The sequence below is a fragment of the Phalangium opilio genome, unplaced genomic scaffold, assembly GCF_054372755.1.
Source record: "Phalangium opilio isolate 3A_F unplaced genomic scaffold, DU_Popi_V2 ptg000352l_1, whole genome shotgun sequence".
NCBI lineage: Eukaryota > Metazoa > Arthropoda > Arachnida > Opiliones > Phalangiidae > Phalangium > Phalangium opilio.
The window spans coordinates 6,131,365-6,145,802 of record NW_028324228.1 but is presented as its reverse complement, the minus strand read 5'-3'; the positions used below and the strand labels follow the sequence as shown (position 1 = coordinate 6,145,802).

The 14,438-nt window shown below is 46.2% G+C and overlaps 8 non-coding genes across 8 annotated transcripts; all 8 read right to left on the bottom strand.

Moving 5' to 3' along the window:
* Nucleotides 1–51: 51 nt before the first annotated feature.
* TRNAN-GUU (transfer RNA asparagine (anticodon GUU)) lies at nt 52–124 on the bottom strand. The gene has a single exon. It is a non-coding gene; the product is annotated as a tRNA-Asn (tRNA).
* An 807-nt stretch (nt 125–931) lies between these two features.
* On the bottom strand, nt 932–1,004 carry TRNAN-GUU (transfer RNA asparagine (anticodon GUU)). The gene has a single exon. It is a non-coding gene; the product is annotated as a tRNA-Asn (tRNA).
* A 5,499-nt stretch (nt 1,005–6,503) lies between these two features.
* TRNAN-GUU (transfer RNA asparagine (anticodon GUU)) lies at nt 6,504–6,576 on the bottom strand. Its single transcript has one exon. It is a non-coding gene; the product is annotated as a tRNA-Asn (tRNA).
* Nucleotides 6,577–11,635: 5,059 nt separating this feature from the next.
* On the bottom strand, nt 11,636–11,708 carry TRNAI-GAU (transfer RNA isoleucine (anticodon GAU)). Its single transcript has one exon. It is a non-coding gene; the product is annotated as a tRNA-Ile (tRNA).
* A 1,247-nt stretch (nt 11,709–12,955) lies between these two features.
* On the bottom strand, nt 12,956–13,028 carry TRNAN-GUU (transfer RNA asparagine (anticodon GUU)). The gene has a single exon. It is a non-coding gene; the product is annotated as a tRNA-Asn (tRNA).
* Nucleotides 13,029–13,101: 73 nt separating this feature from the next.
* Nucleotides 13,102–13,174, bottom strand: TRNAN-GUU (transfer RNA asparagine (anticodon GUU)). The gene has a single exon. It is a non-coding gene; the product is annotated as a tRNA-Asn (tRNA).
* Nucleotides 13,175–14,128: 954 nt separating this feature from the next.
* Nucleotides 14,129–14,201, bottom strand: TRNAN-GUU (transfer RNA asparagine (anticodon GUU)). The gene has a single exon. It is a non-coding gene; the product is annotated as a tRNA-Asn (tRNA).
* Nucleotides 14,202–14,274: 73 nt separating this feature from the next.
* On the bottom strand, nt 14,275–14,347 carry TRNAN-GUU (transfer RNA asparagine (anticodon GUU)). Its single transcript has one exon. It is a non-coding gene; the product is annotated as a tRNA-Asn (tRNA).
* Nucleotides 14,348–14,438: the final 91 nt, after the last annotated feature.

The window sequence follows — 14,438 nt, the reverse complement described above, 5'->3', positions numbered from 1 at the left end:
TATTGTGGAAAAACTTTGGATTTTTACGTTACATGTGAGATCTCACAACACCGCTCCCGGGTGGGCTCGAACCACCAACCTTTCGGTTAACAGCCGAACGCGCTAACCATTGCGCCACGGAAGCCCAAAGATTAAATGTTCGTCAGGTATTGTGGAAAAACTTTGACTTTTTACGTCACATCTGAGACTTCACAACACCGCTCCCGGATGGGCTCGAACCACAAACCTTTTGAATAACAGCTGAACGCTCTAACCATTGCGCCACGGAAGCCCAAAAATTAAATGTTCGTCAGTTATTTTTGAAAAACGCTGAATTTTACGTTACATCTAAGACCTCACAACACCGCTCCCGGATGGGCTCGAACCACCAACCTTTCGGTTAACAGCCGACGGCGTTAACCATTGTGCAACGGAAGCCCAAAGATTAAATGTTCGTCAGGTATTGTGGAAAAACTTTGACTTTTTACGTCACATCTGAGACTTCACAACACCGCTCCCGGATGGGCTCGAACCACAAACCTTTTGAATAACAGCTGAACGCTCTAACCATTGCGCCACGGAAGCCCAAAAATTAAATGTTCGTCAGTTATTTTTAAAAAACTCTGAATTTTACGTTACATCTAAGACCTCACAACACAGCTCCCGGATGGGCTCGAACCACCAACCTTTCGGTTAACAGCCGACGGAGTTAACCATTGCTTCACGGAAGCCCAAAAATTAAATGTTCGTCAGGTATTGTGGAAAAACTTTGACTTTTTACGTCACATCTGAGATCTCACAACACCGCTCCCGGATGGGCTCGAACCACCAACCTTTCGGTTAACAGCCGACGGCGTTAACCATTGCGCAACGGAAGCCCAAAGATTAAATGTTCGTCAGGTATTGTGGAAAAACTTTGGATTTTTACGTTACATGTGAGATCTCACAACACCGCTCCCGGGTGGGCTCGAACCACCAACCTTTCGGTTAACAGCCGAACGCGCTAACCATTGCGCCACGGAAGCCCAAAGATTGAATGTTCGTCAGGTATTGTGGAAAAACTTTGACTTTTTACGTCACATCTGAGACTTCACAACACCGCTCCCGGATGGGCTCGAACCACAAACCTTTTGAATAACATCTGAACGCTCTAACCATTGCGCCACGGAAGACCAAAAATTAAATGTTCGTCAGTTATTTTTAAAAAACTCTGAATTTTACTTTACATCTAAGACCTCACAACACAGCTCCCGGATGGGCTCGAACCACCAACCTTTCGGTTAACAGCCGACGGCGTTAACCATTGCGCAACGGAAGCCCAAAGATTAAATGTTCGTCAGGTATTGTGGAAAAACTTTGGATTTTTACGTTACATGTGAGATCTCACAACACCGCTCCCGGGTGGGCTCGAACCACCAACCTTTCGGTTAACAGCCGAACGCGCTAACCATTGCGCCACGGAAGTCCAAAGTTTAAATGTTCGTCAGGTATTGTGGAAAAACTTTGACTTTTTACGTCACATCTGAGACTTCACAACACCGCTCCCGGATGGGCTCGAACCACAAACCTTTTGAATAACAGCTGAACGCTCTAACCATTGCGCCACGGAAGCCCAAAAATTAAATGTTCGTCAGTTATTTTTGAAAAACGCTGAATTTTACGTTACATCTAAGACCTCACAACACCGCTCCCGGATGGGCTCGAACCACCAACCTTTCGGTTAACAGCCGACGGCGTTAACCATTGTGCAACGGAAGCCCAAAGATTAAATGTTCGTCAGGTATTGTGGAAAAACTTTGACTTTTTACGTCACATCTGAGACTTCACAACACCGCTCCCGGATGGGCTCGAACCACAAACCTTTTGAATAAAAGCTGAACGCTCTAACCATTGCGCCACGGAAGCCCAAAAATTAAATGTTCGTCAGTTATTTTTAAAAAACTCTGAATTTTACGTTACATCTAAGACCTCACAACACAGCTCCCGGATGGGCTCGAACCACCAACCTTTCGGTTAACAGCCGACGGCGTTAACCATTGCTTCACGGAAGCCCAAAAATTAAATGTTCGTCAGGTATTGTGGAAAAACTTTGACTTTTTACGTCACATCTGAGATCTCACAACACTGCTCCCGGATGGGCTCGAACCACCAACCTTTCGGTTAACAGCCGACGGCGTTAACCATTGCGCAACGGAAGCCCAAAGATTAAATGTTCGTCAGGTATTGTGGAAAAACTTTGGATTTTTACGTTACATGTGAGATCTCACAACACCGCTCCCGGGTGGGCTCGAACCACCAACCTTTCGGTTAACAGCCGACCGCGCTAACCATTGCGCCACGGAAGCCCAAAGATTAAATGTTCGTCAGGTATTGTGGAAAAACTTTGACTTTTTACGTCACATCTGAGACTTCACAACACCGCTCCCGGATGGGCTCGAACCACAAACCTTTTGAATAACAGCTGAACGCTCTAAACATTGCGCCACGGAAGCCCAAAAATTAAATATTCGTCAGTTATTTTTAAAAAACTCTGAATTTTACGTTACATCTAAGACCTCACAACACCGCTCCCGGATGGGCTCGAACCACCAACCTTTCGGTAAACAGCCGACGGCGTTAACCATTGCGCAACGGAAGCCCAAAGATTAAATGTTCGTCAGGTATTGTGGAAAAACTTTGGATTTTTACGTTACATGTGAGATCTCACAACACCGCTCCCGGGTGGGCTCGAACCACAAACCTTTTGAATAACAGCTGAACGCTCTAAACATTGCGCCACGGAAGCCCAAAAATTAAATGTTCGTCAGTTATTTTTAAAAAACTCTGAATTTTACGTTACATCTAAGACCTCACAACACCGCTCCCGGATGGGCTCGAACCACCAACCTTTCGGTTAACAGCCGACGGCGTTAACCATTGCGCAACGGAAGCCCAAAGATTAAATGTTCGTCAGGTATTGTGGAAAAACTTTGGATTTTTACGTTACATGTGAGATCTCACAACACCGCTCCCGGGTGGGCTCGAACCACCAACCTTTCGGTTAACAGCCGAACGCGCTAACCATTGCGCCACGGAAGTCTATAGATTAAATGTTCGTCAGGTATTGTGGAAAAACTTTGACTTTTTACGTCACATCTGAGACTTCACAACACCGCTCCCGGATGGGCTCGAACCACAAACCTTTTGAATAACATCTGAACGCTCTAACCATTGCGCCACGGAAGACCAAAAATTAAATGTTCGTCAGTTATTTTTAAAAAACTCTGAATTTTACGTTACATCTAAGACCTCACAACACCGCTCCCGGATGGGCTCGAACCACCAACCTTTCGGTTAACAGCCGACGGCGTTAACCATTGTGCAACGGAAGCCCAAAGATTAAATGTTCGTCAGGTATTGTGGAAAAACTTTGACTTTTTACGTCACATCTGAGACTTCACAACACCGCTCCCGGATGGGCTCGAACCACAAACCTTTTGAATAACAGCTGAACGCTCTAACCATTGCGCCACGGAAGCCCAAAAATTAAATGTTCGTCAGTTATTTTTAAAAAACTCTGAATTTTACGTTACATCTAAGACCTCACAACACCGCTCCCGGATGGGCTCGAACCACCAACCTTTCGGTTAACAGCCGACGGCGTTAACCATTGTGCAACGGAAGCCCAAAGATTAAATGTTCGTCAGGTATTGTGGAAAAACTTTGACTTTTTACGTCACATCTGAGACTTCACAACACCGCTCCCGGATGGGCTCGAACCACAAACCTTTTGAATAACAGCTGAACGCTCTAACCTTTGCGCCACGGAAGCCCAAAAATTAAATGTTCGTCAGTTATTTTTAAAGAACTCTGAATTTTACGTTACATCTAAGACCTCACAACACCGCTCCCGGATGGGCTCGAACCACCAACCTTTCGGTTAACAGCCGAACGCGCTAACCATTGCGCCACGGAAGCCCAAAAATTAAATGTTCGTCAGTTATTTTTAAAAAACTCTGAATTTTACGTTACATCTAAGACCTCACAACACAGCTCCCGGATGGGCTCGAACCACCAACCTTTCGGTTAACAGCCGACGGCGTTAACCATTGCTTCACGGAAGCCCAAAAATTAAATGTTCGTCAGGTATTGTGGAAAAACTTTGACTTTTTACGTCACATCTGAGATCTCACAACACCGCTCACGGATGGGCTCGAACCACTAACCTTCGGTTAACAGCCGAACGCGCTAACCATTGCGCCACGGAAGCCCAAAAATTAAATGGTCGTCGGCTATTGTGGAAACACTTTGGCTTTTTACGTTACATGTGAGAGCACACAACACCGCTCCCGGGTGGGCTCGAACCAAAAACCTTTCGGTTAACAGCCGAACGCGCTAACCATTGCGCCACGGAAGCCCAAAGATTAAATGTTCGTCAGGTATTGTGGAAAAACTTTGACTTTTTACGTCACATCTGAGACTTCACAACACCGCTCCCGGATGGGCTCGAACCACAAACCTTTTGAATAACAGCTGAACAATCTAACCATTGCGCCACGGAAGCCCAAAAATTAAATGTTCGTCAGTTATTTTTAAAAAACTCTGAATTTTACGTTACATCTAAGACATCACAACACAGCTCCCGGATGGGCTCGAACCACCAACCTTTCGGTTAACAGCCGACGGCGTTAACCATTGCTTCACGGAAGCCCAAAAATTAAATGTTCGTCAGGTATTGTGGAAAAACTTTGACTTTTTACGTCACATCTGAGATCTCACAACACCGCTCACGGATGGGCTCGAACCACTAACCTTTCGGTTAACAGCCGAACGCGCTAACCATTGCGCCACGGAAGCCCAAAAATTAAATGTTCGTCAGTTATTTTTAAAAAACTCTGAATTTTACGTTACATCTAAGACCTCACATTACCGCTCCCGGATGGGCTCGAACCACCAACCTTTCGGTTAACAGCCGAACGCGCTAACCATTGCGCCACGGAAGCCCAAAAATTAAATGTTCGTCAGTTATTTTTAAAAAACTCTGAATTTTACGTTACATCTAAGACCACACAACACCGCTCCCGGATGGGCTCGAACCACCAACCTTTCGGTTAACAGCCGACGGCGTTAACCATTGCGCAACGGAAGCCCAACGATTAAATGTTCGTCAGGTATTGTGGAAAAACTTTGGATTTTTACGTTACATGTGAGATTTCACAACACCGCTCACGGATGGGCTCGAACCACCAACCTTTCGGTTAACAGACGAACGCGCTAACCATTGCGCCACGGAAGCTCAGAAATGAAATGGTCGTCAGGTATTGTGGAAAAACTTTGACTTTTTACGTCACATCTGAGACCTCACAACACCGCTCCCGGATGGGCTCGAACCACCAACCTTTCGGTTAACAGCCGAACGCGCTAACCATTGCGCCACGGAAGCCCAAAAATTAAATGGTCGTCGGCTATTGTGGAAACACTTTGGCTTTTTACGTTACATGTGAGAGCACACAACACCGCTCCCGGGTGGGCTCGAACCAAAAACCTTTCGGTTAACAGCCGAACGCGCTAACCATTGCGCCACGGAAGCCCAAAGATTAAATGTTCGTCAGGTATTGTGGAAAAACTTTGACTTTTTAGGTCACATCTGAGACTTCACAACACTGCTCCTGGATGGGCTCGAACCACAAACCTTTTGAATAACAGCTGAACGCTCTAACCATTGCGCCACGGAAGACCAAAAATTAAATGTTCGTCAGTTATTTTTAAAAAACTCTGAATTTTACGTTACATCTAAGGCCTCACAACACCGCTCCCGGATGGGCTCGAACCACCAACCTTTCGGTTAAGAGCCGACGGCGTTAACCATTGTGCAACGGAAGCCCAAAGATTAAATGTTCGTCAGGTATTGTGGAAAAACTTTGACTTTTTAGGTCACATCTGAGACTTCACAACACTGCTCCTGGATGGGCTCGAACCACAAACCTTTTGAATAACAGCTGAACGCTCTAACCATTGCGCCACGGAAGCCCAAAAATTAAATGTTCGTCAGTTATTTTTAAAAAAAATCTGAATTTTACGTTACATCTAAGACCTCACAACACAGCTCCCGGATGGGCTCGAACCACCAACCTTTCGGTTAACAGCCGACGGCGTTAACCATTGCGCAACGGAAGCCCAAAGATTAAATGTTCGTCAGGTATTGTGGAAAAACTTTGGATTTTTAGGTTACATGTGAGATTTCACAACACCGCTCCCGGGTGGGCTCGAACCACCAACCTTTCGGTTAACAGCCGAACGCGCTAACCATTGCTTCACGGAAGCCCAAAAATTAAATGTTCGTCAGGTATTGTGGAAAAACTTTGACTTTTTACGTCACATCTGAGACCTCACAACACCGCTCACGGATGGGCTCGAACCACCAACCTTTCGGTTAACAGCCGAACGCGCTAACCATTGCGCCACGGAAGTACAAAAATTAAATGGTCGTCGGCTATTGTGGAAACACTTTGGCTTTTTACGTTACATGTGAGAGCTCTCAACACCGCTCCCGGGTGGGCTCGAACCACCAACCTTTCGGTTAACAGCCGAACGCGCTAACCATTGCGCCACGGAAGCCCAAAGATTAAATGTTCGTCAGGTATTTTTAAAAAACTCTGAATTTTACGTTACATCTAAGACCTCACATTACCGCTCCCGGATGGGCTCGAACCACCAACCTTTCGGTTAACAGCCGAACGCGCTAACCATTGCGCCACGGAAGCCCAAAAATTAAATGTTCGTCAGTTATTTTTAAAAAACTCTGAATTTTACGTTACATCTAAGACCACACAACACCGCTCCCGGATGGGCTCGAACCACCAACCTTTCGGTTAACAGCCGACGGCGTTAACCATTGCGCAACGGAAGCCCAACGATTAAATGTTCGTCAGGTATTGTGGAAAAACTTTGGATTTTTACGTTACATGTGAGATTTCACAACACCGCTCACGGATGGGCTCGAACCACCAACCTTGCGGTTAACAGACGAACGCGCTAACCATTGCGCCACGGAAGCTCAGAAATGAAATGGTCGTCAGGTATTGTGGAAAAACTTTGACTTTTTACGTCACATCTGAGACCTCACAACACCGCTCCCGGATGGGCTCGAACCACCAACCTTTCGGTTAACAGCCGAACGCGCTAACCATTGCGCCACGGAAGCTCAAAAATTAAATGGTCGTCAGGTATTGTGGAAAAACTTTGACTTTTTACGTCACATCTGAGACCTCACAACACCGCTCCCGGATGGTCTCGAACCACCAACCTTTCAGTTAACTGCCGAACGCGCTAACCATTGCACCACGGAAGCCCAAAGATTAAATGTTCGTCAGGTATTGTGGAAAAACTTTGGCATTTGACATTACGTTTGAGATCTCACAACACCGCTCCCGGGTGGGCTCGAACCACCAACCTTTTGGTTAACATCCGAACGCGCTAACCTTCGAGCCAAGGAAGCTCAGAAATGAAATGGTCGTCAGGTATTGTGGAAAAACTCTGACTTTTTACGTCACATCCGAGACTTCAAAAAACCGATCCCGGATGGGCTCGAACCACAAACCTTTTGAATAACAGCTGAACGCTCTAACCATTGCGCCACGGAAGCCCAAAAATTAAATGTTCGTCAGTTATTTTTAAAAAACTCTGAATTTTACGTTACATCTAAGACCTCACAACACCGCTCACGGATGGGCTCGAACCACTAACCTTTCGGTTAACAGCCGAACGCGCTAACCATTGCGCCACGGAAGCCCAAAAATTAAATGGTCGTCGGCTATTGTGGAAACACTTTGGCTTTTTACGTTACATGTGAGAGCACACAACACCGCTCCCGGGTGGGCTCGAACCAAAAACCTTTCGGTTAACAGCCGAACGCGCTAACCATTGCGCCACGGAAGCCCAAAGATTAAATGTTCGTCAGGTATTGTGGAAAAACTTTGACTTTTTACGTCACATCTGAGACTTCACAACACCGCTCCCGGATGGGCTCGAACCACAAACCTTTTGAATAACAGCTGAACAATCTAACCATTGCGCCACGGAAGCCCAAAAATTAAATGTTCGTCAGTTATTTTTAAAAAACTCTGAATTTTACGTTACATCTAAGACCTCACAACACCGCTCCCGGATGGGCTCGAACCACCAACCTTTCGGTTAACAGCCGACGGCGTTAACCATTGTGCAACGGAAGCCCAGAGATTAAATGTTCGTCAGGTATTGTGGAAAAACTTTGGATTTTTACGTCACATCTGAGATCTCACAACACCGCTCACGGATGGGCTCGAACCACTAACCTTTCGGTTAACAGCCGAACGCGCTAACCATTGCGCCACGGAAGCCCAAAAATTAAATGGTCGTCGGCTATTGTGGAAACACTTTGGCTTTTTACGTTACATGTGAGAGCTCACAACACCGCTCCCGGATGAGCTCGAACCACCAACCTTTCGGTTAACAGCCGACGGCGTTAACCTTTGTGCAACGGAAGCCCAAAGATTAAATGTTCGTCAGGTATTGTGGAAAAACTTTGACTTTTTACGTCACATCTGAGATTTCACAACACCGCTCCCGGATGGGCTCGAACCACAAACCTTTTGAATAACAGCTGAACGCTCTAACCTTTGCGCCACGGAAGCCCAAAAATTAAATGTTCGTCAGTTATTTTTAAAAAACTCTGAATTTTACGTTACATCTAAGACCTCACAACACAGCTCCCGGATGGGCTCGAACCACCAACCTTTCGGTTAACAGCCGACGGCGTTAACCATTGCTTCACGGAAGCCCAAAAATTAAATGTTCGTCAGGTATTGTGGAAAAACTTTGACTTTTTACGTCACATCTGAGATCTCACAACACCGCTCACGGATGGTCTCGAACCACTAACCTTTCGGTTAACAGCCGAACGCGCTAACCATTGCGCCACGGAAGCCCAAAAATTAAATGGTCGTCGGCTATTGTGGAAACACTTTGGCTTTTTACGTTACATGTGAGAGCTCACAACACCGCTCCCGGGTGGGCTCGAACCACAAACCTTTCTTTTAACAGCCGAACGCGCTAACCATTGCGCCACGGAAGCCCAAAGATTAAATGTTCGTCAGGAATTTTTAAAAAACTCTGAATTTTACGTTACATCTAAGACCTCACATTACCGCTCCCGGATGGGCTCGAACCACAAACCTTTTGAATAACAGCTGAACGCTCTAACCATTGCGCCACGGAAGACCAAAAATTAAATGTTCGTCAGTTATTTTTAAAAAACTCTGAATTTTACGTTACATCTAAGGCCTCACAACACCGCTCCCGGATGGGCTCGAACCACCAACCTTTCGGTTAAGAGCCGACGGCGTTAACCATTGTGCAACGGAAGCCCAAAGATTAAATGTTCGTCAGGTATTGTGGAAAAACTTTGACTTTTTAGGTCACATCTGAGACTTCACAACACTGCTCCTGGATGGGCTCGAACCACAAACCTTTTGAATAACAGCTGAACGCTCTAACCATTGCGCCACGGAAGACCAAAAATTAAATGTTCGTCAGTTATTTTTAAAAAACTCTGAATTTTACGTTACATCTAAGGCCTCACAACACCGCTCCCGGATGGGCTCGAACCACCAACCTTTCGGTTAAGAGCCGACGGCGTTAACCATTGTGCAACGGAAGCCCAAAGATTAAATGTTCGTCAGGTATTGTGGAAAAACTTTGACTTTTTAGGTCACATCTGAGACTTCACAACACTGCTCCTGGATGGGCTCGAACCACAAACCTTTTGAATAACAGCTGAACGCTCTAACCATTGCGCCACGGAAGCCCAAAAATTAAATGTTCGTCAGTTATTTTTAAAAAAATCTGAATTTTACGTTACATCTAAGACCTCACAACACAGCTCCCGGATGGGCTCGAACCACCAACCTTTCGGTTAACAGCCGACGGCGTTAACCATTGCGCAACGGAAGCCCAAAGATTAAATGTTCGTCAGGTATTGTGGAAAAACTTTGGATTTTTAGGTTACATGTGAGATTTCACAACACCGCTCCCGGGTGGGCTCGAACCACCAACCTTTCGGTTAACAGCCGAACGCGCTAACCATTGCTTCACGGAAGCCCAAAAATTAAATGTTCGTCAGGTATTGTGGAAAAACTTTGACTTTTTACGTCACATCTGAGACCTCACAACACCGCTCACGGATGGGCTCGAACCACCAACCTTTCGGTTAACAGCCGAACGCGCTAACCATTGCGCCACGGAAGCCCAAAAATTAAATGGTCGTCGGCTATTGTGGAAACACTTTGGCTTTTTACGTTACATGTGAGAGCTCACAACACCGCTCCCGGGTGGGCTCGAACCACAAACCTTTCTTTTAACAGCCGAACGCGCTAACCATTGCGCCACGGAAGCCCAAAGATTAAATGTTCGTCAGGAATTTTTAAAAAACTCTGAATTTTACGTTACATCTAAGACCTCACATTACCGCTCCCGGATGGGCTCGAACCACAAACCTTTTGAATAACAGCTGAACGCTCTAACCATTGCGCCACGGAAGACCAAAAATTAAATGTTCGTCAGTTATTTTTAAAAAACTCTGAATTTTACGTTACATCTAAGGCCTCACAACACCGCTCCCGGATGGGCTCGAACCACCAACCTTTCGGTTAAGAGCCGACGGCGTTAACCATTGTGCAACGGAAGCCCAAAGATTAAATGTTCGTCAGGTATTGTGGAAAAACTTTGACTTTTTAGGTCACATCTGAACCTTCACAACACTGCTCCTGGATGGGCTCGAACCACAAACCTTTTGAATAACAGCTGAACGCTCTAACCATTGCGCCACGGAAGACCAAAAATTAAATGTTCGTCAGTTATTTTTAAAAAACTCTGAATTTTACGTTACATCTAAGGCCTCACAACACCGCTCCCGGATGGGCTCGAACCACCAACCTTTCGGTTAAGAGCCGACGGCGTTAACCATTGTGCAACGGAAGCCCAAAGATTAAATGTTCGTCAGGTATTGTGGAAAAACTTTGACTTTTTAGGTCACATCTGAGACTTCACAACACTGCTCCTGGATGGGCTCGAACCACAAACCTTTTGAATAACAGCTGAACGCTCTAACCATTGCGCCACGGAAGCCCAAAAATTAAATGTTCGTCAGTTATTTTTAAAAAAATCTGAATTTTACGTTACATCTAAGACCTCACAACACAGCTCCCGGATGGGCTCGAACCACCAACCTTTCGGTTAACAGCCGACGGCGTTAACCATTGCGCAACGGAAGCCCAAAGATTAAATGTTCGTCAGGTATTGTGGAAAAACTTTGGATTTTTAGGTTACATGTGTGATTTCACAACACCGCTCCCGGGTGGGCTCGAACCACCAACCTTTCGGTTAACAGCCGAACGCGCTAACCATTGCTTCACGGAAGCCCAAAAATTAAATGTTCGTCAGGTATTGTGGAAAAACTTTGACTTTTTACGTCACATCTGAGACCTCACAACACCGCTCACGGATGGGCTCGAACCACCAACCTTTCGGTTAACAGCCGAACGCGCTAACCATTGCGCCACGGAAGCCCAAAAATTAAATGGTCGTCGGCTATTGTGGAAACACTTTGGCTTTTTACGTTACATGTGAGAGCTCTCAACACCGCTCCCGGGTGGGCTCGAACCACCAACCTTTCGGTTATCAGCCGAACGCGCTAACCATTGCGCCACGGAAGCCCAAAGATTAAATGTTCGTCAGGTATTTTTAAAAAACTCTGAATTTTACGTTACATCTAAGACCTCACATTACCGCTCCCGGATGGGCTCGAACCACCAACCTTTCGGTTAACAGCCGAACGCGCTAACCATTGCGCCACGGAAGCCCAAAAATTAAATGTTCGTCAGTTATTTTTAAAAAACTCTGAATTTTACGTTACATCTAAGACCTCACAACACCGCTCCCGGATGGGCTCGAACCACCAACCTTTCGGTTAACAGCCGACGGCGTTAACCATTGCGCAACGGAAGCCCAACGATTAAATGTTCGTCAGGTATTGTGGAAAAACTCTGACTTTTTACGTCACATCCGAGACTTCAAAAAACCGATCCCGGATGGGCTCGAACCACAAACCTTTTGAATAACAGCTGAACGCTCTAACCATTGCGCCACGGAAGCCCAAAAATTAAATGTTCGTCAGTTATTTTTAAAAAACTCTGAATTTTACGTTACATCTAAGACCTCACAACACCGCTCCCGGATGGGCTCGAACCACCAACCTTTCGGTTAACAGCCGACGGCGTTAACCTTTGCGCAACGGAAGCCCAACGATTAAATGTTCGTCAGGTATTGTGGAAAAACTTTGGATTTTTACGTTACATGTGAGATTTCACAACACCGCTCCCGGGTGGGCTTGAACCGCCAACCTTTCGGTTAACAGCCGAACGCGCTAACCATTGCGCCACGGAAGCCCAAAAATTAAATGTTCGTCAGGTATTGTGGAAAAACTTTGACTTTTTACGTCACATCTGAGACCTCACAACACCGCTCACGGATGGGCTCGAACCACCAACCTTTCGGTTAACAGCCGAACGCGCTAACCATTGCGCCACGGAAGCTCAGAAATGAAATGGTCGTCAGGTATTGTGGAAAAACTTTGACTTTTTACGTCACATCTGAGAACTCACAACATCGCTCCCGGATGGGCTCGAACCACCAACCTTTCGGTTAACAGCCGAACGCGCTAACCATTGCGCCACGGAAGCTCAAAAATTAAATGGTCGTCAGGTATTGTGGAAAAACTTTGACTTTTTACGTCACATCTGAGACCTCACAACACCGCTCCCGGATGGTCTCGAACCACCAACCTTTCAGTTAACTGCCGAACACGCTAACCATTGCGCCACGGAAGCCCAAAGATTAAATGTTCGTCAGGTATTGTGGAAAAACTTTGGCATTTGACATTACGTTTGAGATCTCACAACACCGCTCCCGGGTGGGCTCGAACCACCAACCTTTCGGTTAACAGCCGAACGCGCTAACCATTGCGCCACGGAAGCTCAAAAAATAAACGGTCGTCAGGTATTGTGGAAAAACTTTGGCTTTTACGTTACATTTGAGAGCTCTCAACACCGCTCCCGGGTGGGCTCGAACCACCAACCTTTCGGTTAACAGCCGAACGCGCTAACCATTGCGCCACGGAAGCCCAAAGATTAAATGTTCGTCAGGTATTTTTAAAAAACTCTGAATTATACGTTACACCTAAGACCTCACATTACCGCTCCCGGATGGGCTCGAACCACCAACCTTTCGGTTAACAGCCGAACGCGCTAACCATTGCGCCACGGAAGCCCAAAAATTAAATGTTCGTCAGTTATTTTTAAAAAACTCTGAATTTTACGTTACATCTAAGACCTCACAACACCGCTCCCGGATGGGCTCGAACCACCAACCTTTCGGTTAACAGCCGACGGCGTTAACCTTTGCGCAACGGAAGCCCAACGATTAAATGTTCGTCAGGTATTGTGGAAAAACTTTGGATTTTTACGTTACATGTGAGATTTCACAACACCGCTCCCGGGTGGGCTTGAACCGCCAACCTTTCGGTTAACAGCCGAACGCGCTAACCATTGCGCCACGGAAGCCCAAAAATTAAATGTTCGTCAGGTATTGTGGAAAAACTTTGACTTTTTACGTCACATCTGAGACCTCACAACACCGCTCACGGATGGGCTCGAACCACCAACCTTTCGGTTAACAGCCGAACGCGCTAACCATTGCGCCACGGAAGCTCAGAAATGAAATGGTCGTCAGGTATTGTGGAAAAACTTTGACTTTTTACGTCACATCTGAGACCTCACAACATCGCTCCCGGATGGGCTCGAACCACCAACCTTTCGGTTAACAGCCGAACGCGCTAACCATTGCGCCACGGAAGCTCAAAAATTAAATGGTCGTCAGGTATTGTGGAAAAACTTTGACTTTTTACGTCACATCTGAGACCTCACAACACCGCTCCCGGATGGTCTCGAACCACCAACCTTTCAGTTAACTGCCGAACACGCTAACCATTGCGCCACGGAAGCCCAAAGATTAAATGTTCGTCAGGTATTGTGGAAAAACTTTGGCATTTGACATTACGTTTGAGATCTCACAACACCGCTCCCGGGTGGGCTCGAACCACCAACCTTTCGGTTAACAGCCGAACGCGCTAACCATTGCGCCACGGAAGCTCAAAAAATAAACGGTCGTCAGGTATTGTGGAAAAACTTTGGCTTTTACGTTACATTTGAGAGCTCTCAACACCGCTCCCGGGTGGGCTCGAACCACCAACCTTTCGGTTAACAGCCGAACGCGCTAACCATTGCGCCACGGAAGCCCAAAGATTAAATGTTCGTCAGGTATTTTTAAAAAACTCTGAATTATACGTTACACCTAAGACCTCACATTACCGCTCCCGGATGGGCTCG